The sequence below is a fragment of the Silene latifolia genome, chromosome Y, assembly GCF_048544455.1.
Source record: "Silene latifolia isolate original U9 population chromosome Y, ASM4854445v1, whole genome shotgun sequence".
NCBI lineage: Eukaryota > Viridiplantae > Streptophyta > Magnoliopsida > Caryophyllales > Caryophyllaceae > Silene > Silene latifolia.
Genome location: NC_133538.1, coordinates 64854561 through 64877546, shown reverse-complemented (window position 1 = coordinate 64877546; position 22986 = coordinate 64854561). Strand labels below are relative to the sequence as shown.

Below are 22986 nucleotides of genomic sequence, written 5' to 3'. Positions count from 1 at the left end.
AGAAATAAGGGACTCGAGATTCCAATTCATCGTTCCCTTCCCGAGGCGGCTGCAGAATACCAAGATTAATCAACAGTTTGGCAAATTTGTTGAGCTTTTGAAGAGTTTGGAAGTTTCCGTGCCGTTCACTGAATTGCTGACCAAGGTACCCTCTTATTTAAAATTTATGAAAGAGATTTTAGCACGTAAGAGGACCATTAATGATAATGAGACCGTAGCTTTGGTCGAGATGGGGTCAACCCTATCTCAAAATAAGCTACCTCTAAAGCAATCAGACCGGGTAGTTTTTCGATCCCTTGTCACATAGGAATGCAATTGATTGATAATGCGCTATGCGATTTAGGCGCTAGCGTAAGTGTTTTACCATTGTCTCTAGCTAGGAGACTTGGTGTGACAAAACTGAGTTGCACCAACATGACTGTCCAGATGGCCGACCGTAGTTTATCACGGCCACTAGGTGTAGCGGAAGACGTACCTGTTCGGATCGGGAAGTTCTTTATTCCCGTCGATTTTGTCGTCTTAGATATCCCCGAAGATGTGCACACCCCTATCATTTTAGGGAGACCATTTTTGTCCACTGCCCGTGCAGTGATAGATGTCGGGGGGAAGACTTTGACCTTCCAGGTAGGGGATGAGGAGCTGACTTTTCATCAGTCCAAGTTCCGGAGGGCTCCCATGCAAGCTCAGCCTTGCAATGCCCTTTCTTCTGTTGACCCTATTATTGACACTCCAGATGAAAATTTGGAGAATATTGCTGTTATTGCTAACCCTCCGCCTCATACTGAGAGCAAAAAGGAGAAAAAATCGTCTGTTTCCCTTACTGCAGGTACAGATGAAGGCAAGGAAGGAGTTGTCAAAGGACGTGGTACAACCATTATCAATGGAACTGGAGCAAAGGATGCCAAGGAAGATGACAGAGGGGCGAGGACGAAGACAGTTCGCACCTACATAGATGGGAACTACATTCCTCCTACTGTCGCAAACAGTAATTCAAGCTCATGGAAATCAAAGAGGACGGTCAGTATCGCTGAAGTGACGTCCTCCAGTCAGAAGCCCACGAAGGGGCTACTGAGAGCTGATGGGAATTAAACGGGGAAATGCCCCGTGTAACAAAGTGTAATAGATATTCGTTTGAATTTCTTTTGAATTTATTTATTACGCTTTTAATTAGGACAATTAGTTTAGACATTTTTTTAGCGTGATGAGACTATAGACCGTGTTTCTGCATTTTTGGTATTTTGGGATGTGTTTGGACGTGTTTTATGCAGGTTTGGGAAATGTCACGCATTTCGAGGAAATAAAGACGGAAATTCGAAGAAGTCTACACGAGGAAGTCCTCGATCGAGTACTTTTTGTACTCGATCGAGTGAAAAATGGTTCGATCGAGCTCGCTGGTTACTCGATCGAGGAAGGCCACAGAGGAATTGATCGATCGAGAGGACTGTTACTCGATCGAGCAAAAGGGACAGCAAAAGTCCTCGATCGAGTGATTAAAACCACTCGATCGAGTGAGATGAACAGGGACAACGGGAGTTTTCTTTCTTAACCTCTTTATTTCCCTAATCTTATTTCATTTCACTTATATTTCCGTCTAACCCCTCTCTAATGTGCGATTGATTTATCCCCAAATCCCCAATTTTTGCCCAAAATCATCAAATCCACCACCTACATTCTATCACTAGCACTTAATTCTTCAATAGCCCCTTATATTCACCCTCTTTTGTGCTCGTTTTTGCGGATTTTAAGAGGGATTAGGGTTTGCGGTTTTTCAATCGAAAATCCGCCTTGGTTGATTGTTTCTTTTGAAGTTTAATTGCTTTGTAGGTTAATCATCATCAAGTAAGTGTTTTCTTTCACACTCTTTGCATATTTTCTTCATTTAATTCAAATTTCTTTGAGGTGATTGAATTAGGGTTCGAAAATTCCTTGTCTAGTCGAATTTATTCGATTTAATTGTGTTTAATTGCCCTTGATTAGCTTGTTGATGATATTTTCGCAATTCCTCCCTGTTTCTACATATTAAATTCGAATTTCGCGCGATTTCCGCGATTAGGGTCCCCAATGAGTCGAATGTGTCGATTGTCAGGACGGTTTTCATTGCCTTGCTTGCTTAACTTCATCCATGCTTACTTAACGCAGTTGTTGTTAAGCTGCCGTTACCGTCCCCTATCGCCTTTATATGCTGTGAATTATTAGGAATCTCGCGCTGTGAGTGGTTATTCTCGACTGCCCAGAGTCATACATGCCACCATTTCTGGTTTTCATCTTTGTAGATAGCCCTTTTGCGATCAACGCTTTATCATATTATAACCACTCACTTGCTTTTTCGAAATTTTTGAGGAATTGTTTGGTTTTGATTCTTTGTCGTCGATTGTTTCGACCAATAGGGCCATCCTTTTTGCTGTCACATGTTGGTTAGCGGTTGTTTTAGCCACGGTTAGCAGCATCTTCTCTTATTCGTGCCCTTTGATACCTTGCAGGATGGACGCGAGTTCTTTGCCTTCTACTAGTACGTCCTCCAGCTCGTCCGTGAGCGAGTCAGTGGTCCCTGCTTTGTTGCCACTAGCTCCGCCTTGGTCACCACTGCAGCACCAGTTCTACTTGTCTCAATTTCTTTGGGACAGTTTACTCATGGCTAGCTCGGCCGAGCTCGATTCGAGCTACACCCCACCACTCCTCACAGGGCCTTTCTCCTTCTTTGGGATCATGGACGCACTCCTCGTCTCCCGCGGCCTGGTATCTTTGCCACCGAGGCCACATCAGCAGGCTAGCCAGTTAGCCATCACTTCCAGCCCTTCTGAGGCTGTTGCTACGGGAGAGGGCACTCTCACACCTTTACCGAAGATGCCCACGGTACGTTTCACTTTTGACGCTCACCGGAAACGGTTAATTGCTTTACTTCGTTGCCCTCTCTCCCCCACCCGTTTCCTTGCGCAGACTGACCTAGAGACCTTAGGCATTTATGAGGAGGTCTGTAGTTTGTTGAACGGGACGGGTATGTCGGGTCTGATTACCATGCATGAGGCTACTATTCGTACCCTTACGTACGAATTCTTTAGCTCCTATTCCTTCGACACCGAGTCTTATGATGCTGACCACTCCAGTTCCTGCATTTCCTTTCGACTCCGCAATGAGTCGCACCACTGGACTTTGGCCAAGTTTGGCCAAGTTTTAGGCCTAGTTAGTGACGGTCCCACCGCCCCACCTCGAGACCTCCTTCAGCCACTCTGGGCTGCTCTTTCTCACACTCCCTTCCACTCACGGAAGGGAGCTCACATTCACTTACCTGCGCCCCGTTACTACTTGCGTGCATTAGGAGAGACCATTTTTGGGCGCCCTGAGTCCAATAACGTGACCAACACTGAGCTAGCGATTCTCGCGGGGTACCTCAACATTGACTACGGTACCCCGTTTGTTCTCAACATTGCCTATCTGGTAGCTCAGCATTGGAACGGAATTGGGACTCGGGTCAAGACCGCTGTTGTCTGTGGCGGGCTAGTGACTAGGATTGCCCGCCACCTTTACCCCACTGACCCTTCACTTGCTGCACCCGATAGGGATGCTTCTTACCTTGACCTGGGTGCCATGGCTGACTTCGCCTGGTTCCCAAAGGCGAAGGGGAGTGCGAGGACGTGGAAGATTTGTGGTTCCACGTCTGTTACCTTGCCGTGCTCTACCCTTCCGCCACTTTTACCGCTCCCTACTGCTGCTGAGGGAGCGAGGCCACCTCCACCTACCTACCACCTTACCTTCACCCCTCCTTCTTCTTCTAGGAAGAGGAAGCGGGAGGCCGGAGCATCCTCTAGCTCTCAGGCTCCGACCCAGGCCCAGGCTGGACCAACTCCCACGCCTCAGCCTACACACACACAGCCTACACCTCCACCTTCACTCACTCCACCTCCCTCTGACCCGGCCTTTCCGGCCAACTTTGTCTGCCCTCCTGTTTTAGAGGCGCCCGAGGTCATGGACCAAGGGCGTCGTGATGCCGTGCTTTCGGATATGTGCGGGTACATTGCGAGATGAGACGGGATATGGCTTTGGCTGTATTCCCGCTCTACGAGTTCCATATCCGAGCCCGGCGACCGATTCCAGAGGGGTGGCCGCATCCTTCCTTCTACCGATACCCAGCGGACGGGTACCCTCCACTTTCTTCTGACTCGGAGGAGGAGCCGGAGGAGACAATGTAGCACGAGAGGTGCGATTCTGAGCGAGCGGCGGCACGAGCTGCCGAGAGAGGAGCGAGTGACCCTCCGTTCGTGCCCGGTCCGGAGGATCGGCTGGAGATGACGACGAGTCTCCCCCTTGTTTGTTGCTGGTTTGGGAGACCGTTTTGTTGAGTCGGAGTACGAGAGACGGCGGTGCCGACGACGAGAGTAGCTCTTGGTCTACTCACTTCCCCGATTTTATGGCTGGTTTGGGGAAGTTCGTGTTTTGTATGTTCTCTTACTCTTTTTATTTCGTCTCCTTTATTTTTATTTTATTGGTTGTATACTCCCATCCCCCATTTTTCTGCTGGTGTATGTTGGAGGACAACGAGGGCGTTGTCCGTTTTGGTTTGGGGAGGGTATTGCATCCTTTTGAGTCTGCATCTGCATTTGTTTTGCATTCACGTTTAATTTTTCAGTTTGCATTTGTTGTTTATTTTCAAAAAAATCAAAAATCCAAAAAATTAGAAAATTTCAAAAAAAAACTCAAAAATATTCACGTTTAATTTTGCATATAGGTTGAGTCGGAACGGTAGATTTCCGTGATGAAATTGCACTTAACTTGTCATACCACTTGAGCCTTGCACTTTATTGATGGTTTTTAGCTTTGTCAATACGCATATCTACGAATTTCTGTTCAAATAATAGCTGACTGTTTAGACTTGACCTAATAAACTGGCAAACTACTTAAAAATTCTGAGTTTTAGAGCTATAACTGGTGCCATTCATGACCAGTTCATTAGGAATTTTGAGAGTAGTACTCCTTGCATAGCATGTTCGTCTCATTTGCACATTTATGACATTCAATTTCTCGTCAAATGCACATATTCGGGTCTGCGGTTGGTGTCACATGCAGGGAGGGTCTTGCAAATTCCCCCTTCTTTACATCTTTCACCCATTTAGCTCCACATTGACCAAAACTTGCCTTTTTGACCCATTAGCCACATTCCAAACTGAGCCTGCCTAGTCAAGCTAGTTAGTCTGTCCTTTTGTGGTATGTTTTCCGTTGCAGTTTGGTCCGTAATCCCCGTTTGGAGTTGGTGTTTGTATTAAGGAAGGAGGAAGAGAAAAAAAAAAAGTATTGAAAAAAGAAAAAAAAAAGGACAGAGAAACGTGAAAGAAAAGAAAAAAAAAAAAAAAAAAAAAAAAAGAGAAAAATGAAAAAAAAAAAACATGATGAGATTCACGTACAAAAAGAAGAAAGAAATAGAGATTGTGTAAAAAGTTGTCCCCTCTTGTCAGAGTTGAGAAGATGTTTGAAGACGTACAATCGACAAGAGGGTTGGTTGTTCCAGTTAGTTGTCTCAGACGGTGTTTAAAAAAGGGAACTTTGTGACCGTCTAGCTCCTCCACTCTTATTCTATATTTTTTTTGAGGAGATTGTGCTTTCAGTCTAGTGAGTTTTGTGCCAAGTGAAGGGCACCTGTGTTAGTCTTTCAGTCAGTTTGAGATCCGGATGGTTTATTATGGTCCTGTTAGGAACAAGCTTGACGCTTTTACCTCCACATTTCCATAACTTGTTTTGCCTTTTCTCACCTGAACCTCACTATTCCCATATTAATTGCAAATCCTCGGCTGTGACGGACATTATTTGGTTGGAGTGTGTGCATTAGTACTTGAATTGTCTTTCATTTTTGTTGCATGCATGCTATGTAGGTCGCAGTTAGGCGAGTGACTGTCTTTTCTTCTCTCTTTTACATATTACATTTGCCCTTTGCTTCATGAGAGAAGAGTGACCACGTGAGAGTCGATTTTGTTGGTCTTGCAAGGTCGATAGGTCGACTTTATTTATGAACGACTTATAATTCGTTTGCATATTGTTGCCTAGCTTTAACTATTGATTTACATTGCATTAAATTGGTTCAAGTAGACAAGTTAAGCTAGCTCTGAGTTATCATTTCCGTTCCATTAGTTTTGTTTTGAGCTTACTCGAGGGCGAGTAAAGGTTTGGTTTGGGGAGATTTGATACGTGCCTAATGTATAGTCTTTTTGGCCTATTTTAGCACGTATTTCTATGCATTTATCTACTATTTTTATAGTATTTTGCCCCGAATTGGCTACTTTGGTGTATTTTGTCCTTTTTATAGGAATGATCGCGAAAGTGGTGGAACCATGCTCCTTTTCGTCCTTTTTGCATGCATTTAGAGGAGACGGGATTGTCCTAGAGTGAGATGTTGCACCTGGAAGCGTCGTTGCACGCATTACGAGGCACTTGGGTGAAGACGTGAGCTGAATTGAAGATCCAAGTGGTCTATCGAGCTGTTTGGTGGTCGATCGAGTGGTCCCTAAGCTCCCCAAGGCTCGATCGAGCTATTCCTTACTCGATCGAGTAAGATGCACATGATCTAGGCCTCGATCGAGTGACCTGTTGGTCGATCGAGGGCCTTCTGTTGAGACATTGGTCGATCGAGTGGTGTTGCCTACTCGATCGAGAGGATTTCGACTTCGTGGGCTTAATCAGTCCATGTTTTATTTCCGCATAAACACTTAGGGGTTTTGGCTATTTAACCTATGTTTTACTAGGTTATTAGATCCATTATTACTATTCCTTTTACTATCTCTTTTACTATCCTTCACATTAGAACTACTGCTACCTTCCTACGTTACTTTTTCTCCTTTTACTGTTGCTTGCATTTTGGGATTATTTTCACTCGGACTCAGTTGTTCTTTACGCCGGAATCGCTTAGATTGTAATCTCCTTTTTTCTCTTAATAATAATTAACCTTTTGTTGCATTGTTTTCTTGTTTTGTTATCATTCTTTCTGCCCTAATTTATATTATTGCATTTTATTGTTTTTCGTCATGTCTTCTGCTGGAATCTTGTTTGCTGCTAGTTTCATTAATAATATGAGTAGCTAAACCCTTTCATGTTGGGATTAGGGGATCTGCGGTAGAATAATGACGACGCAGTGAATGAATTAGACGAATTGACATAAGAGACTCTGTCACTATAGCAATATAACTGTAATTCTCGACCTAGTTGAGTGCACGCTTCTATGTCACCCATTAATCTGGCTACAATTAATCCTGGATCGAAAGATTGGACTAAATAGGCCTGCTATAAACAGTAGACTACCCTAATGAGGACGAAAGCTAAGTTAGTGGTATTTTAGGGTGGGAAGTGGACCGAAAGGACCTTCTAATATCCGTCTCGCATTAGTTCGTCTGAGTCATTTACTGCTAAGTTGTTGTACTACCGTAGTGAACCGAGTTCCCGACATGTCCCCCTCTTATTGATAGTTTTAAATCATTTTTCCTGCTTATCTGTTCTTCTCTTTATTTCTCTTCCTTCAACTCCGTAGTTAGAACCAAAAATTCAATCAACCCCAATTGTTACTATAGGATTAGAAATAGATAGCTGTAGTTGCATTACCTCCCTGAGGATTCGATACTCGACTGCCTCTACTACATTTTTAGTTGAGACCGTTAGGTTTATTTTTGACAGGTACGCGACAGACGTGTCAACGGCGATGCCTGCTCGATCAATCCTGATCGTGTTTGGACGAATAAGTTCGCTAGTTGTTCTGGTCCTGATCTTTTTGAAGACCATTACTCCTTCGGCAGGGGGTATAGAATTGTTGTCCCTGAGGGTGATCGGGCAGTCTGTTGCCCTCCCGAAGGCTGTATCGGCGTGTACACCAGACATCTGGAGTATGGGCTCCTATTTCCTCTTAATGAACACATCGCCGCCATAATCAAAGCCATGAACGTCGCCGTGGCACAACTGCCTCCGTTGGCCATTAGGACTATTATTAGCTTCGTGTGGCTTTGTCTCTTTAAGGGGGAGGCCCCAACGGTTAACCTGTTCCGCCGGCTTCATCATCTTCGGCAGACTACCCTAAGCGACTCGAGGTGGTACAGCATATAATCCGAGCCGGGTTACGTCACCATTTCCAAGCTGACATCTTGCAAGGACTGGAAGGGGCGGTGGGTATATGTTGAGGTGCCGGAGGACTATCCACTGCCCCGGTCCTTTCAGAGCCGCGTCAACTTGTGGTGTGAGAATTAGGGGGAGCATGATAGATATGTCTCCCGGAATAAGCTTAAGATGGACGCCAAGAAGGTCTATCTTAAGGAGGACGAAGAGCGGGCAATGAGCGTGTTCGAGGCTGAGAAGGATGGCACGCTGAAGGGATGGATGCCCCCGACGCAGATCGTCCTTCAAGACGAGCTGTTTTGCCACGTCGGCCTCATACCGGCCCTCGGCCAGGGTGAGTGAGGTCGGTGTGAGGCCCACTTTTGCTTTTTATGCTTTTGTATTTGCCCCGGTTTACTTCTTTTACTTAACTCTTGCTTTGTTTCTTGCAGATCGATTCAGCCAGGATCTCTCCGTCTCTATCCTAAAAAGGTTGGGACTCGACCAGGGCGGGAGAGTTGTTGAGCTGCATCCTAAGGCCGCGCCACGTGATCGCAGACCGGCCCCGCACGAGCTTATAGAGCAGGCGATGAAGGCAATAGATGTGGCGGCGGCTCGAGCGGAGATCGGCGGTAACGTGCCGCGCCGAAGACCAAAAACAACGTCTACGGTGGCAACGGCGTCAACTCTAGCTCAATCTTCAATCCCCGTAGTCCAAAAGGAGCAGGTGGTCGTCGATGTCGAAGAGGAGGTCACCGTTGTGGAGGGTCCTCCTCCTTCAAATAAGAGGAAGGAAAAGACGCCCGCTTCTTTCTTTATTCGAGGCGAGGGGAAAGAGAAGGGGTCAGCCGGCCCTCTGCCCAAGAAGGCTAGGACCGGTACGGATCTAACCCATGGCTCGGATTTAGCAGGTTCCCTAGGCGTCCCTGATGACAGGCTTTCTGATATGTCGATGAATGTTGACATGGATGCTTTGTCTGGATTTTTTGTAGATCAGTCGCCGCCTGCTGTCGTTCTCACGAACGGCGATTGGAGAAGCAGCCTGTGCAGACGGGTGATAGAAATGTCACCGTCGACTCCTCATCCCAGAAGGTTTCCCCCGCTCAGCTTACGGCGGAAGGCATAAGGTTGTCCAAGAGGCTGGTGAAGTGGGCTGAACTAGCCGGCGCTCATATTATGGAGCAAGAAAAGGTCATGGCTCGAGCTGCCCCTGCGCTTGAACGGCTTAGGCTCGAGCTTGCCGCTGCTAAGAAGGAGGCCGAGAGGTCGAAGGAGGACTTCCAGGCCGCCATGAAGGACTTCCTCGCTGAGCAAAAGCTTAGGGAGGACGCTGAGAAGGCGGTCCTAGCCGAGAGAGCCAAGGTTGAGGCTGCGGAGGCTGACGCTGCTAAGCTGCAGGAAGAGAGAGACAAGCTTCGGGGTGGTTATAATACCATGGTTGAGCAGAGGGAGAGATGAAAGTCCCTGCATCTGGCCGAAGCGAAGGAGCATAAGAACACAAAGGCTATCCTTGTTCAAAGGGAGAAGGACATTGAGACGCTGAAAACCGTCATCATCCCTGACATGTGTGCCCAGTACCGGGACCAGGCTGAAGATGCTATCAGGGATGCAATTAAAGAGCTCGTTCCTGAAGGCTCCTTCCCGTGGCAAGATTTTGACCGGCTTCTGGATGAGAAGGCCGCTGCTGCGGAGGCCAAGGCCGCGGATGAGGCGAAGGCGGCGAAGGCCGCTCGGGAGAGGTCTGCGGAGAAGGCGGCCGGGATGCTAAGGTGAAGGAGGCCGAGAGGAGGCCGAGAGGGCAAAGGCAAGTGAAGCCGCAAGCTTTCCTCTGGGCCGCCCACCGTTGGTGATCTTCTCTGCTGGTGGCGAGCAAAGAATAAGCATAGGGAGACGGGCGGTCGTCACCAAATTCACCCGGCCCTTCTGACAGCTTCAGCTGTTCGGTGGCCAACTATTGAGCCTTTCCTCCCTGCCATCCTTTTGGCGCTTCAAGTCTTATGTTTGTAACCTTTTGTTGTACCTTCTTTTTTTTTATAAACTTTGGTAGGTTGTTTTTAGGCTATCCCTATGATGACGGCCGTCTACTTTGTTTTGCCTTGTACACATTTTTCAATAAATTTTGTTTATTTGCCTCCGGCTTGGCCGAGGCTTTGATCTCATTCTCCATTGAGTTGTCTTCTTACGTTTTTAACATATTGAGCGCTTTTTCGTTTTTACCTTCGGCCTGGCCGAGGCACTTAGATTGCGTATCTCAACTGTACTTCAACGTTTTTAAACATGTTGGCATGTCGGTCGCTTGCTCCTCCACTCCCGGTCTTAGCTGAGGCGGTCATATTTACGCTTCCCAACTGCCGTTGTGAACATGTTAGCGTATCGGTCGTTGTTCCCCGTCACTCCCGGCTTTGGCCGAGGCAATCGAGGTTACGGCTCGACAGCGTTCGTATCTATAGACATATTGATCGCTTCCTCTGCCACTCCCGGATTGGCCGGGCGGCGATCGAGTTGCGTTCTCAATCAGTACTCATACGTTCTTAAGCATGTTGGTCGCTTTCGCAGTATCAATCGCATTTGTAGTGATTTGCCGGTGGCGTCTACTAAGCATGTTGGTCGCTTTCGCGAGTATCAATCGCCATTGCGGTGATTGCCGGCTTTGGCGTGGCGTCTACCTTGGTACGACTACGGAGGGGACTCTTCATTTTGATGGAAAACTTGGATCACTCTTCATTAGATATAATCACGCGTTGGGGTGCCCACAACGGTCTCGGACACCTCCGCCGCTATATGAAGTATTTTCTAAGGTTGTCTGTGTTCCAGTGGCTCATTAGAGGCACTCCCTCCATGTCTGTCAGCCGGTATGTCCCCGACCTCATTTCTTCAACCACTTTGTAGGGTCCTTCCCAGTTGGCCGTCATTTTACCATGGATGTTCCCTTTGTTTGTTGCGGCCGACTTTCTTAGGACTAGATCTCCTACTCTTAAGTCCCTTTTGTGGACCCTACGGTTGTATGCTCTTCTCATTCGGTTTTGATATACTGCCAAGTTGAGTCGTGCCGTATCTCGACTTTCTTCGACCAGGTCTAGGGAGGCTCTCAGGCCTTCCTCATTTTCGACTGGGTCAAAGGTTTGCGTTCTAAATGTCGGCACCGCTGCTTCAATTGGCAGGACGGCCTCAGACCCATAGACTAGGTGGAATGGGCTGTACCCTGTTGCTTCTTTTTCCGTGGTTCGAAGTGACCACAGGACGCCGGGTAGTTCATCAGCCCATCTTCCCTTAAGATCTTCAACCTTCTTTTTCAACCCGTTCAATATTGTTTTATTAGCTGCCTCCGCCTGCCCGTTGCTCTGAGGGTGGCAGACGAAGGAGTATGCGAATTTGATACCGAGCTCTTCCAGCCAATTCATCACCATGTCACTCCAAAACTCTCGGCCGTGGTCAAATACCATGACTTGGGGTAACCCAAAACGAGTTATGATGTTCTCCCAAATCACCTTTCTTACGGCCGCCGTGGTCTTGGCAGGTACCGCGACAGCCTCGACTCTTTTGGTGAAGTAGTCAACGACGACAATCAGGTACTTTATTCCTCCGGAAGCCGTCAGAAATGGTCCTAGTAAGTCCATCCCCCATTGTGCAAATGGTAGGGGACTAAGTACCGGTTGAAGGTCTCGGGAAGGTGCATGTATTACCGGAGCATGCATCTGACAATTCTTGCACTTCTTGGTTTTGGCCCTGGAATCTTTCAGCATGGTAGGCCAGAAGTAGCCGGCTCGGAGAGCTTTGTGGGCTAGCGTTCTCGCCCCCATGTGGTGTCCGCAGATGCCTTCGTGAATCTCTGTCAGTATAAGCTCCGCGTCGGCTGGGCCGACACATTTCAAGAGTGGTCTTATTACGGACCTTCTGTATAATTCTCCTTCGAACACCAAGTACCTTGCGGCGATCCTTCTTATCTTCTGAGAGAGACTGCGGTCCTCCGGTAACTCTTTTGTTAGTTTGTATTTCATTATCGGAGTCATCCACGTCGTCTCGGCTTCGATGTCGCCCACCATGCCGACGGTCTCAGTGATGCTTTCAGCATTTCTGATATCCACCAGAACAGTTTGGCTGACATTCTTGATGCTTGAACTGGCAAGTTTTGAGAGAGCGTCGGCTCGGTTGTTCTCAGACCTGGGGATGCACTGTATTTGGAAAGATTTCAATTTTGCGGTGTCGGCTTTTACCCTTTCCAGGTACCTCACCATCACGTCGTCTCGAGCCTCATACTCTCCTCTGATTTGATTAGTCACTAAGAGTGAATCTGTCTTTAACACACTATGCTCTGCCCCGACAGCAGCTCTAGCTAACTGGACTCCAGTTATCACCGCCTCATATTCGGATTCTTTGTTTGAGGCCGAGAAGGTAAACTTCAAGGCGTACTCAAACTCGTCCCCGTTAGGGCTGGTGATAAGGATGCCGGCTCCTGAGCTGTTCGCCGTGGAGGACCCGTCGGTATACACTTCCCATACGCCGGGATGTGATTCTTCTTGATATGTGCACTCGGCTAGGAAGTCTGCAAGCGCTTGCCCCTTTATCGAAGGCCTCGGCTTGTACTGAATGCCAAAGCCGGAGAGCTCCACCGCCCATTTGATAAGTCTGCCGGATTTTTCGAATTTTTCCAACGCTTTCTCCAATGGCTGGTCGGTTAAGTCCGTCACGGGATGTGCGTCGAAGTAGGGTTTTAACTTCCTTGCGGCAACGATGACGGCGAGGGCTGCTTTTACGATAAGTGGATAGTTTCTTTCGGCGGCCAACAGTGTATGGCTGATAAAGTAGATTGGGTGTTGCTGCTTGTTTTCTTCCCTGACGATTACGGCACTGACCGTGGCCGAGGTAACTGCTAAGTATAGATATAGCGTCTCCCCCAGCGTCGGCCTGGACAGGGTCGGGAGAGTTAGAAGGTGGGCTTTCAGTTGCTTGAAAGCCGTGCTCTGTTCCTCCCCCCAGCTAAAGTCTTTATTCCCTTTTAGCACTTTAAAGAACGGAGTGCTCTTGTCGGCCGACCGAGAGATGAAGCGGGCGAGGGCCGCCATCCTACCGGTCAGCATCATAACCTCTTTTCGATTTCTCGGCTCCAGCAGGTCTAGTATTGCTTGGACTTTCTCTGGATTGGCATCAATTCCCCTGGCGCTGACAAGCACGCCGAGGAACTTGCCGGCCCGGACACCGAAGTTGCATTTCATTGGGTTAAGCTTCATCTTATATTTCCTTAGTGAACAAAATGTCTCGCTCAAATCGGCCAAGTGCTCGCTGTCAGACTTGCTTTTTACAATAGCATCGTCGACGTAAGCCTCGATGTTTCGCCCTTTTTGATCTTGAAACACTTTGTCCACCAGCCTAGTGTAAGTTGCGCCAGCGTTCTTCAAACCGAACGGCATCATTTTATACATGTAAGTGCCGTTATCGGTGATGAATGTGCACTTAGGCATGTCTTCTTTGGCCATGAATACCTGATGATACCCTGAGAAGGCGCGTCTAGCAAGCTTAACATAGTGTAGCCTGCCGTTGCGTCAATTAAACTATCTATTCGAGGCAAGGGATAACAATCTTTAGGGCACACTTTATTAAGATTGGTAAAATAAACACACATCCTCCACGCCCCTGATGATTTCCTCACCATAACTACATTGGCTAGCCACTCAGGGTAAGTACAAGGCATGATAAAGCCCGCCGCTAATAGTTTGTCTACTTCAGCTTTGATGGCCTCATCCTTCTCGGCCGAGGAGTTCCTCATCTTCTGCTTGACAAGGCGAGCGGTGGAGAGTACGTTCAGCTTGTGAACGATCACCTCCCGGCTCACGCCTGGTGTCACGGTCCGCTACTTTTGCCGGACCGTGGCGCGCACCTTTGCCCGTCTCAAGGCAAGATGCAAGCGACAAGGATCTTCGTACTAGTGAGGGATCGCCCACTAGCACGATACTCGGGTCTCAGGGTGTGAGTCGGGATCCTAGTGTCGATCCCACAAACACGGCTTGTTAGTAAAGTGAAGGCTAAGAGTCGTTCACAACAAAGCAACAACAAGCAATACGAAGGCACAAGGTAGGAAGTAGATTTTCATTCACTATTACTCCCTAAAGAGGGAAATTTGATATTTACATCCTGGTAGCAGGAAACATTGATTTTACAAGTTTAGTTCAGAATGGCGATATACCTATTTATGGAAACCTATTCTAAAACTACTAAGAAAATACTTACTACAAATATACAAGGGAAATGAAATTACATAAGCATAAATAAATCTAAGGGTTCAAGTGTGCGGATCGTCACACTCTCCCCCACCTAATCTGTTGCCGCCCTCGGCAACACAAAAAATCTTGAATGGTGCTTCAGTGAGACATCCTCGATGAGCTCTGACTGTTCATGTAGTGTTGGGGATTAGCTTGTACAACTCGGCTTGAATGTGCGCTTCGTCCCAAACAATGACTGGCCTCTTCGTCCCCTCAAGGATAGGCTGGAGTTCCTTGACATAGAAGCTGCCGAACATCATGTTCTCCAAGTTCACCACGTGCTCCTTGTCTCTCGGGAACGTCCACTTTGCCGCTGCTTGAAAAGTCCCCTCTCGGGATTCCTTCATGTTTTGGCCCCAATGGACCTTCATCTTGTCTCTCGTCACTTCAGCACCTGCATTCAAGGGAATGTGAGATCTCCAGGACGCCGAATCAGCATTTCGGCGCGGCCCCCTGATGGTACGAGGCCTTCTCTCTTGAGTCGACTGACCCGCAAACCAGGACGTAGATTCAGCACATCGACGCGGCCCCCTGATGGTACGAGGTCTGATCTCCTGGGTCGACTGACCCGCAAACCATGACGTCGATTCAGCACATCGACGCGGCCCCCTGATGGTATGAGGCCTACTTCTTTGGGCATCTCGGCCCTCATCATCTACTCTACGGTGAGGGGGTATACTCTTCTTTCGTCCCCCAGGCCACTTAGCATCGTAGTTAGCCTGGGTATTGTTCGCCCTCGGCTCCACCGAACCTTTAGGCATTCTCCAAGGTCGCATCCCTTGTTTCGGCGTCGGTATCACCCTCATAGCCGAAATTCGAGGCTGCCCCTTGTCTTCGTCGCTGTCTACCGTTTTCACTATGATAGACCCCATTAGTAGCATTGATCCGTCACTCGGTTTCAATACTACCAAGGCTTTCTGAAAGAACTGCATCCCGAGTACTAACTTGAAGTCATCCAGCGGAACGGTGGTGAAGTCGAGCTCCCCTGCCCACTCACCCACTTGGACCGCGACCTTCTTAGCCACTCCTTGGACGCGTCTCATTTTCGCATTGACCGGCTTCAGGCAGCTGTTAGCATCCCGCAGAACTAGCCCCAACCGATCCGCTTCCTCTTTCGTAACAAAGTTATGGGAGGCGCCCGAGTCTATCAAGGCTCGTGCTTGCTTCCCATTCACCATCTAGTCCACGTACATGAGCCCGTTGGATTTCTTGGCAGAGGAATCTTTGTATTTCCCCATCGCGCTGATCCGTTGGAGTGAGCCCATCCGTGGTTGGTCTTCACCATCACTCGAGTCTTCGTTACACTCTTGGTGATAGTCGGCCAACGCCCCATCAAGACGTTCTTGAGCCCCTTTCGGCATCTGCTAGAACATGGCATTGAACTCCGCTTTGTTCGGACAATCGGCCATCTTGTAAGGACCCTTGCACACAAAACACGCGAACGGTCTCTTCGTAGTAGAAGCAATAGAGTTTCCCGCCTTCGAAGACGAGCTTGAGGGCGAGTTTGTAGTGCTCGCCGATTGGGCTTGACTTCCTTGTGAGCGGAACCGAACCGACTCCCCAATGAAATGGCGCTGTTTTGTGGCCTTTGTCCATTGTACCCACTTTGTGACACACCAGTATTCCCCGTTGGTGCCACAACTTTTGGCGCCTCTCGCTCCCCGTGAAAGTCGAGCAGGCGTTCCGCAACCGATATGGCCGAAGACAGAGTTTTGGGATTCTGCCTCATGACCTCCTGTTGTGCCCACCTCTTCAACCCATCAATGAATTCGAATGTCCTGTCCGTCTCGGACATTTCGGTAATCTCGAGCATGCACGCTGAGAATTCCCTCACATATTCCCGGATTGATTTGGTGTGCTTGATTTCCTTCAACTTCTTCCGAGCAACAAACTCCGTGTTCTCGGGGTAGAAGTGATCCTTCAAGATCCTCTTGAAGTCGTCCCACGATGTCACCGTAATCGTGCCCGCATCGATTTCCTTGTACCTAGCCCTCCACCACATCTTGGCATCGTCGACTAGATACATGCTTGCCGTGACAACTTCCGCGTCTTCGTCGAGCCCACTTACTCGGAAGTATTGCTCCATATCGAAGATAAAGTTATCCACCGCTTTCGAATCCCTCGCCCCATCGTAGGCACGAGGTGGAGGTGCCTTCACCTTATGGCTCCCCACAGATTTCCCGTCATTGGCCACCGCTTTCACGAGCGTGGCGCAAGTGTTCTCTAACATCTCGACCTTTGAATGCAGATGATTGATCTCTTCCTCGCGATCGTTGGGGATCGCACCAATGATCACTTGGATGCGGGTATCCATCCCGTCCACCTTCGTCTCAAGGTCACAAACCGTCTTTTGCAACTCCTCGAGGCTCGCGGCCATCCGCATAACGATGTCCTCGAGTTTGGGAAGCTTGACGTCGATTGCGTCCTCTAAGGCATCCACTCGGTCCTCGATTGTTTCGCCCATTTTCTCGATCTCGATGAACAAATGCGGCGTGCAGAAACCCGTCCGAAGACCGGGCTCTGATACCAAATGTCACGGTCCGCTACTTTTGCCGGACCGTGGCGCGCACCTTTGCCCGTCTCAAGCAAGATGCAAGCGACAAGGATCTTCGTACTAGTGAGGGATCGCCCACTAGCACGATACTCGGGTCTCGGGGTGTGAGTCGGGATCCTAGTGTCGATCCCACAATCACGGCTTGTTAGTAAAGTGAAGGCTAAGAGTCGTTCACAACAAAACAACAACAAGCAATACGAAGGCACAAGGTAGGAAGTAGATTTTCATTCACTAGTACTCCCTAAAGAGGGAAATTTGATATTTACATCCTGGTAGCAGGAAACATTGATTTTACAAGTTTAGTTCAGAATAGCGATATACCTATTTATGGAAACCTATTCTAAAACTACTAAGAAAATACTTACTACAAATGTACAAGGGAAATGAAATTACATAAGCATAAAGAAATCTAAGGGTTCAAGTGTGCGGATCGTCACACCTGGCATCTCGGCGGCTGAGTATGCGAAGACATCTTTATTCTTCCTCAGCAGGTCTAGGAGATCGGCTCTGAATTTCGGGTCCAGGCCGACACCGAAGCGATTCGGTGCGCCCTGGGTCAATTTCCACTTCCTCGGTCTCGGCTCCTTCGACCATGCCGACGTTGGTGTGCATCGGATCACCCTCCTGCTGTAAGGATGGGCTCTTCCCTTTCTCTGATTTTTTCGCCACTTTGAGGGATTGCAAGTTGCACCCCCTGGCAGATACTTGGACATTGACTATTTCGTCTCTATCGTCCTTTGAGACGAGCTTTTGCGCTTCCCCTGTCCGAGACATACATCAATGTCGGGGCCGGATGGACGTCACCGCATCGGCCTCGCTCAAAGTGACTCGGCCTATGAGAACATTGTAGGCGGACGAACCATCAATGACCACGAACTCGGATAAAACATTCTTGGCGCATCGGCTTGGCCAAACATCACCGGCATCGATTGACCCCGGGGGTACCAGGCCGGCCGGAGAAGTCAGTATAGCGGGTTGGTGCGGGGGCTCGGGTCTTCAATCTTCGACCGAGATTGAGAAAGCACTCCCTGAACATGATGTTTGTGTAGGCGCCTGTGTCAATCAGGCACCTTTTGACCAAGTGGTTGGCTATGTCTAGGTGGACTACAAGCGGGTCGTTGTGCGGAGCGACGACTCCCTCGTAGTCCTTCTTTCCAATGGTTATATCGGGGATGGTGGAAGCGGGGATCGCTGTTTTAGGCACAAAGTTGATGGCTTGGTATAACTCATTTAGGTGCCGTTTGTGCCCATTAGCTGACCCACCGTTCTCGTTTTCCCCGATGACAACCTGGATTACTCCCATCCGTTGGAAAACTGATTTTCTATTCGCCCCGTCGGAGCTTGTTTCTGGGCCTCCAGCTACATACTTACTGAGGGCCCCCTTTCGGATTAGCTCCTCGATGGCGTTCCTCAGATGCCGACAGTTATCGGTCTTATGGCCGGCTTGGCCATGGTAATCGCAAAATTGGCTAAGGTCGTCGTCCCCCCTCGCCTTGGGGGGCCTTGCCCATTTCTGCCCTTCATTCTTGCTTAGGGCAAAGACCTCGGCCGGTGATTTGACCAGGGGGGTGAGACTGCTGTACCGCTTCTGGGTGTATGGTCCCGAACTCCCCCCGGCGCCCGCCGAGTTCTGTTTCCTATTAAATCTCTCAGGCCGTGACCTATTCACGTCACGACGACCTTCATCAACGTTGTCCCGGCTGCTCTTCCTCTCTGGGTGCCCAGATTCACTGTGGCCTACCCAGGTCTTGTGATAGTCCTCCACCTTTACGGCTCGATCGGCCATTTTTCTGGCGGTGTCTAGGTTGAGGTCCTCCCCCTTGATCAGCTCGTTTTTGAACTCGCCTTTTGGGAGGCCTTTCATCAGTGCGAAGGCCGCCAGTTCGGTGTTCGGCTCCCGGATCTGCTCAACTTTTGCGTCGAACCTCTTCACGTAGTTCCGGAGGGACTCGTCCTCCCCCTGTCGGATAGTGAGGAGATCTGATGTCTCCACGGCCCTTCTCTTGTTGCAAGCGTACTGGGCTATGAAATTGTCTCTCAGGTCGGCATAGCAGTATACCGAGCCGTTAGGTAGCCCCTTGTACCAATTCTGGGCCATCCCATGCAGGGTTGTTGGGAAGACTCGACACCATACCTCATCAGGCTGCTCCCATTCCGACATGTACGACTCGAAAGCCTTGGCATGGTCGGTTGGGTCGCTATCCCCTTTGTATGATAGGGGCGGCAGCTTTAGTTTAGTCGGCACAGAGACTTCGAGGACATAGGCACTGAGGGGCTGTCTGACCGCGTGTCATAGCTCCTCGCAACCTTAGTCCGGCTTCTCTCCGTCTGGCGGGAAGGGCTTCTTGTTGTCCGACTTTGGAGAGTCGGACTTCTTTCATTTCTTCGGGGCGGGCCTCGTTGTTGCCGCGGCGACGCTGTCCTCCCGCGAGTGGGGGAAGGACTTTGGTCTGCCACTGGCACCACGGGCTCCGCCGGCGTCCTAGCATGCCCAGCTCCTTGTAATACTCCGGTCAAGTTGTTCGGAGTCACTTTATGGGCCCTGGTCACCTGTGAAGGCGCTGCCGCCCCTGTCGTCGTGACAAGGGGTAACCGGCGTACCACCCATCAGGTCCAGGAATAGCTTCAATTTGGCCGCATCGACCACATGTCCCATGACAGTGACTTGGCCGGTCAGCAGCGGTGTTTCTGGCTCTCTTGGCATCCCGTACTTCACCGGCTCAATGACTCGGCCGGTGGGGGACTGCCCGATCTCAGAATTAGGGAACGCGTCATCCTGGTAGAATGCAGTTTCGTCACTCACAATTATTTCTTGTTGTTTTGACATCTTCTTAGCTCTTTGAATGGTTTTGTTTTGTTTTATTTTTTTTTTTTTGTAAGGGAGATGACTAGCTTTTAGTATCTATTCCCACAGACGGCGCCAATTGTTCCGGGTGTAATTCCGGAGCAGGATTTGTGACCACGTAAGCTTGTAGAATGACGTCTTTGCTTGTCTCTTCTTTTCGCTCTCTCCTGTAAAGATGAACAAACTGAGGGCTCGGCTTGGTACCGAGCGTACTCACTCCGACGCTCAAGTCAGTAAACTTAAAGAGATTAAGTCGTGTGTTAACTTGGCCAAGTATATTGTAGAGAGATAAGGGGATTTATACCAGATTTTCGGTTAGTTTTGGGATCATTTTCTCAATGAGAGAAGTGGAGTATTTATAGACTTTCACCTTTTGTCACGTAGTGGCCAAGTGGTTAGCAGGTGGAAAGACTGTTCTACCCTCGGCCGAGGGACCCATGGCAGGCCGGCTGGCATAGTTGACTCCATGCCGAGAGGACTGGATGTGAGTACGCGGATATGCCTCTCGGCCGGCTAGTTGCTGAGACCGAGACCCAAGTGACAGGCCGACAGGCTGCGTCGGTTAGGCTGTCTAATACGTTGACTTGCTGTCTTTTGGCTTTGACCTTACTTGATATGTTGACTCGGTCAGCGGGTGCAGAATATGCCCCATCACGTACTTTTTTCATCAATAGATTTTGTACGGAGGAAATGAAAGCGTTGTCGTGTTTCTATTCGTTCTTCAATGCAGAAGTATGCCAAATATGTTGGCATGAAGAGGACTTTTCGCCTTGGAGTAAGAGGCACTGCTCGTAATATGATTAAAATTCTGGAAAGAGCTCGTAAGTTGCTCTTTTTTTTTGAAGGTTGAGTAGTAAATGTCTGTTTCGATCTCTTTTTCCCCCTGATCAATTGGCAAAAAACATCTTCAAACCTCAGCTAAGATAACCTGGCAGATAATATAATTGGGAGGAGGTTCATAGCCCTTTGCATTTCTTGCAGCCGAAGAAGTATTTATCATTAAGAGTGTGACTCACAGAGATTTCAATGAGATGATAAAGGTGATACCACATTTTATTGACTTCGTATGATTGTTCTATCGATGCTGTACTATTAATGTGCCGCCTTCTTGCCTTGTGTTGATGGTTGAATTGAATGAACGTGATTTGGACAGCTTATTGATATTCTAGTAATGAACTACATGAATGACAACACCTATTTTATTTGTATACTTATCTTTTTGAATCCTTCACTCTTTGCTTATGGTATGTTAGTGTAAGAATTATATCTCCTATTATGAAAACAACACTATCAAAGCCTTACTCACAAAATGATTTGGAATCGGCTGATGTGTTGAAAAAGAAATTAAGACCCGTATATAGAAAATGTGTGTTAAGATTAACAGCTAATGTAGCTGATGTGTTTTGAAGAAGAACATCAAAACCGTAGTATCAATATTGTTTATATTAACCTTTCGAGCCTTTTCTTTTCGGCAGAGTATCGCAAATCGTGTTTATCTGTTCCAGGGAATTGTATTGCGGAGAGGGGCCAAAGGAACTGAGATGAAATCTATAGAATTAGCAGTTTCAATGTGCGACATTGTCGACATATATGGTGTCACAGTTGACCCTGGATATAAGGAATGGTAAGCTTTTTTCAGCTTATATTCTGTACCCGATCTACTTGGAACTGTCGTGTGTATGTGATTGAAACTTGTGGGACGTAACTACTTTCCTCATTCCTCTAAATACCATAGGAGAGTGACTAAAAGGATTTAGGTTCTCTTTGATTGGATTGAAATCTCAATGGAAACCAATTCTCAGTTCACTGTTCACTTGAGAATGTCTTTTCAAAGGAAGATAGAATTCCGAATAAATTATTATTTCCTTTGCTGTATTGAAATATAATGCAAATGGAGAGAGGAGAGAGTATCAGAACAGGTAAAATGGCATTTACAAGTTTGGAAGGGAATATGATTGTTTTTAGAAGACATTTGATACCCCCATATTCCCTGGTATTTCTCCTTTGCACAAACCCACATGAGAAAAAGTTGGGAAATCATTTCTTGGAAAACGATTCAAATGGCTTTAGAATTGATAAACGATGAACAAGAATGATTGAAAGGAGAATTGTATTCTTAATGAAAAAACTCAACAGGTTGTACAACGTATATATAGTCTATGCTAATATTTACCCTAGCTATATTCAAGGCAACTAACATCGATATACAAGGAAGAAAATTATCACAATCTTTGACCCCAAGAAAGATATACAACCGAAGATATATATCGAATAATATGGATAAGATATTATTCGATATGGACTCTCTAATACTCCCCCTCAAGTTGGGCCACTTGGTAAACCAAGTCCCAACTTGTACTGTAAATGATCAAACGCCTCACCACCAAGAGCCTTAGTGAAAAGGTCAGCTACTTGTTCTTTGCTTCGGACGTGAAAGGTACTAATGGTGCGATTGATCAAGTGTTGTCGAATGAAATGGCAATCAATTTCAATGTGTTTGGTTCGATCATGAAAAACTGGATTTTTGGCAATATGAATGGCTGCTTGATTGTCGCAAAATAAATTCATCGGCTCCAAATGAAAGACACCTAAGGAAGCGAGGAAAGATTTTAACCAAATCAATTCACTTGTCGCTCCAGCCATGGCTCTGTATTCTGCCTCTGCGGTCGACTTAGCTACGGTGACTTGCTTTTTGGCTTTCCATGACACTGGTGACCCCCCAAGTGCCACGAAATATCCGCTCAGTGACCTCCGAGTTAATGGACAACTGGCGTAGTCGGAGTCACAGTACCCATTGAGCTGTAATCGTGCATCTTTACGCAAAATAATTCCCTTGCTGGGATTCATTTTAATGTAACGTACTACCCTTAGCGCCGCATCCCAATGCTCTTTACGTGGTTCGTTGACAAATTGCGATAAAGTATGCACGGCATAGACCAGGTCGGGCGTGTAATAGTGAGATAAACAAGCCTGCCAATTAACTGTCGGTACTTCATGATGTCATTCAGTACATCTCCTCGAGCTAAGGCCAGTCTGTGATGTTGCGGCATGGGTATGTGAACGGGCTTTGCTCCTTGTAATCCCGTTTCTTCTATTATACCCAACGCATACTTTCGTTGGTTAAGAAACAATCCTTGTGAACCATGTGCAACCTCAATGCCCAGAAAATATCGTAATTTTCCGAGGTCTTTAATTCCAAAATTTCTGTTGAGAAAATGCTTAAAAGGACCACAAGCTTTGCTATTGTTACTCACAACTATCATATCATC

At 47.8% G+C, this 22986-nt stretch overlaps 1 long non-coding RNA gene across 1 annotated transcript in view; it reads left to right on the top strand.

Annotated features, from left to right (window-relative positions):
* Nucleotides 1-20670: 20670 nt before the first annotated feature.
* The window catches only part of LOC141633297 (uncharacterized), a 61117-nt gene continuing 58801 nt past the window's right edge, over nucleotides 20671-22986 (top strand). The window contains exons 1-2 of the long non-coding RNA XR_012538078.1: nucleotides 20671-20757; nucleotides 21193-21341. This is a non-coding gene — a long non-coding RNA (uncharacterized LOC141633297). The remainder of the gene's footprint in view (nucleotides 20758-21192; nucleotides 21342-22986) is intronic.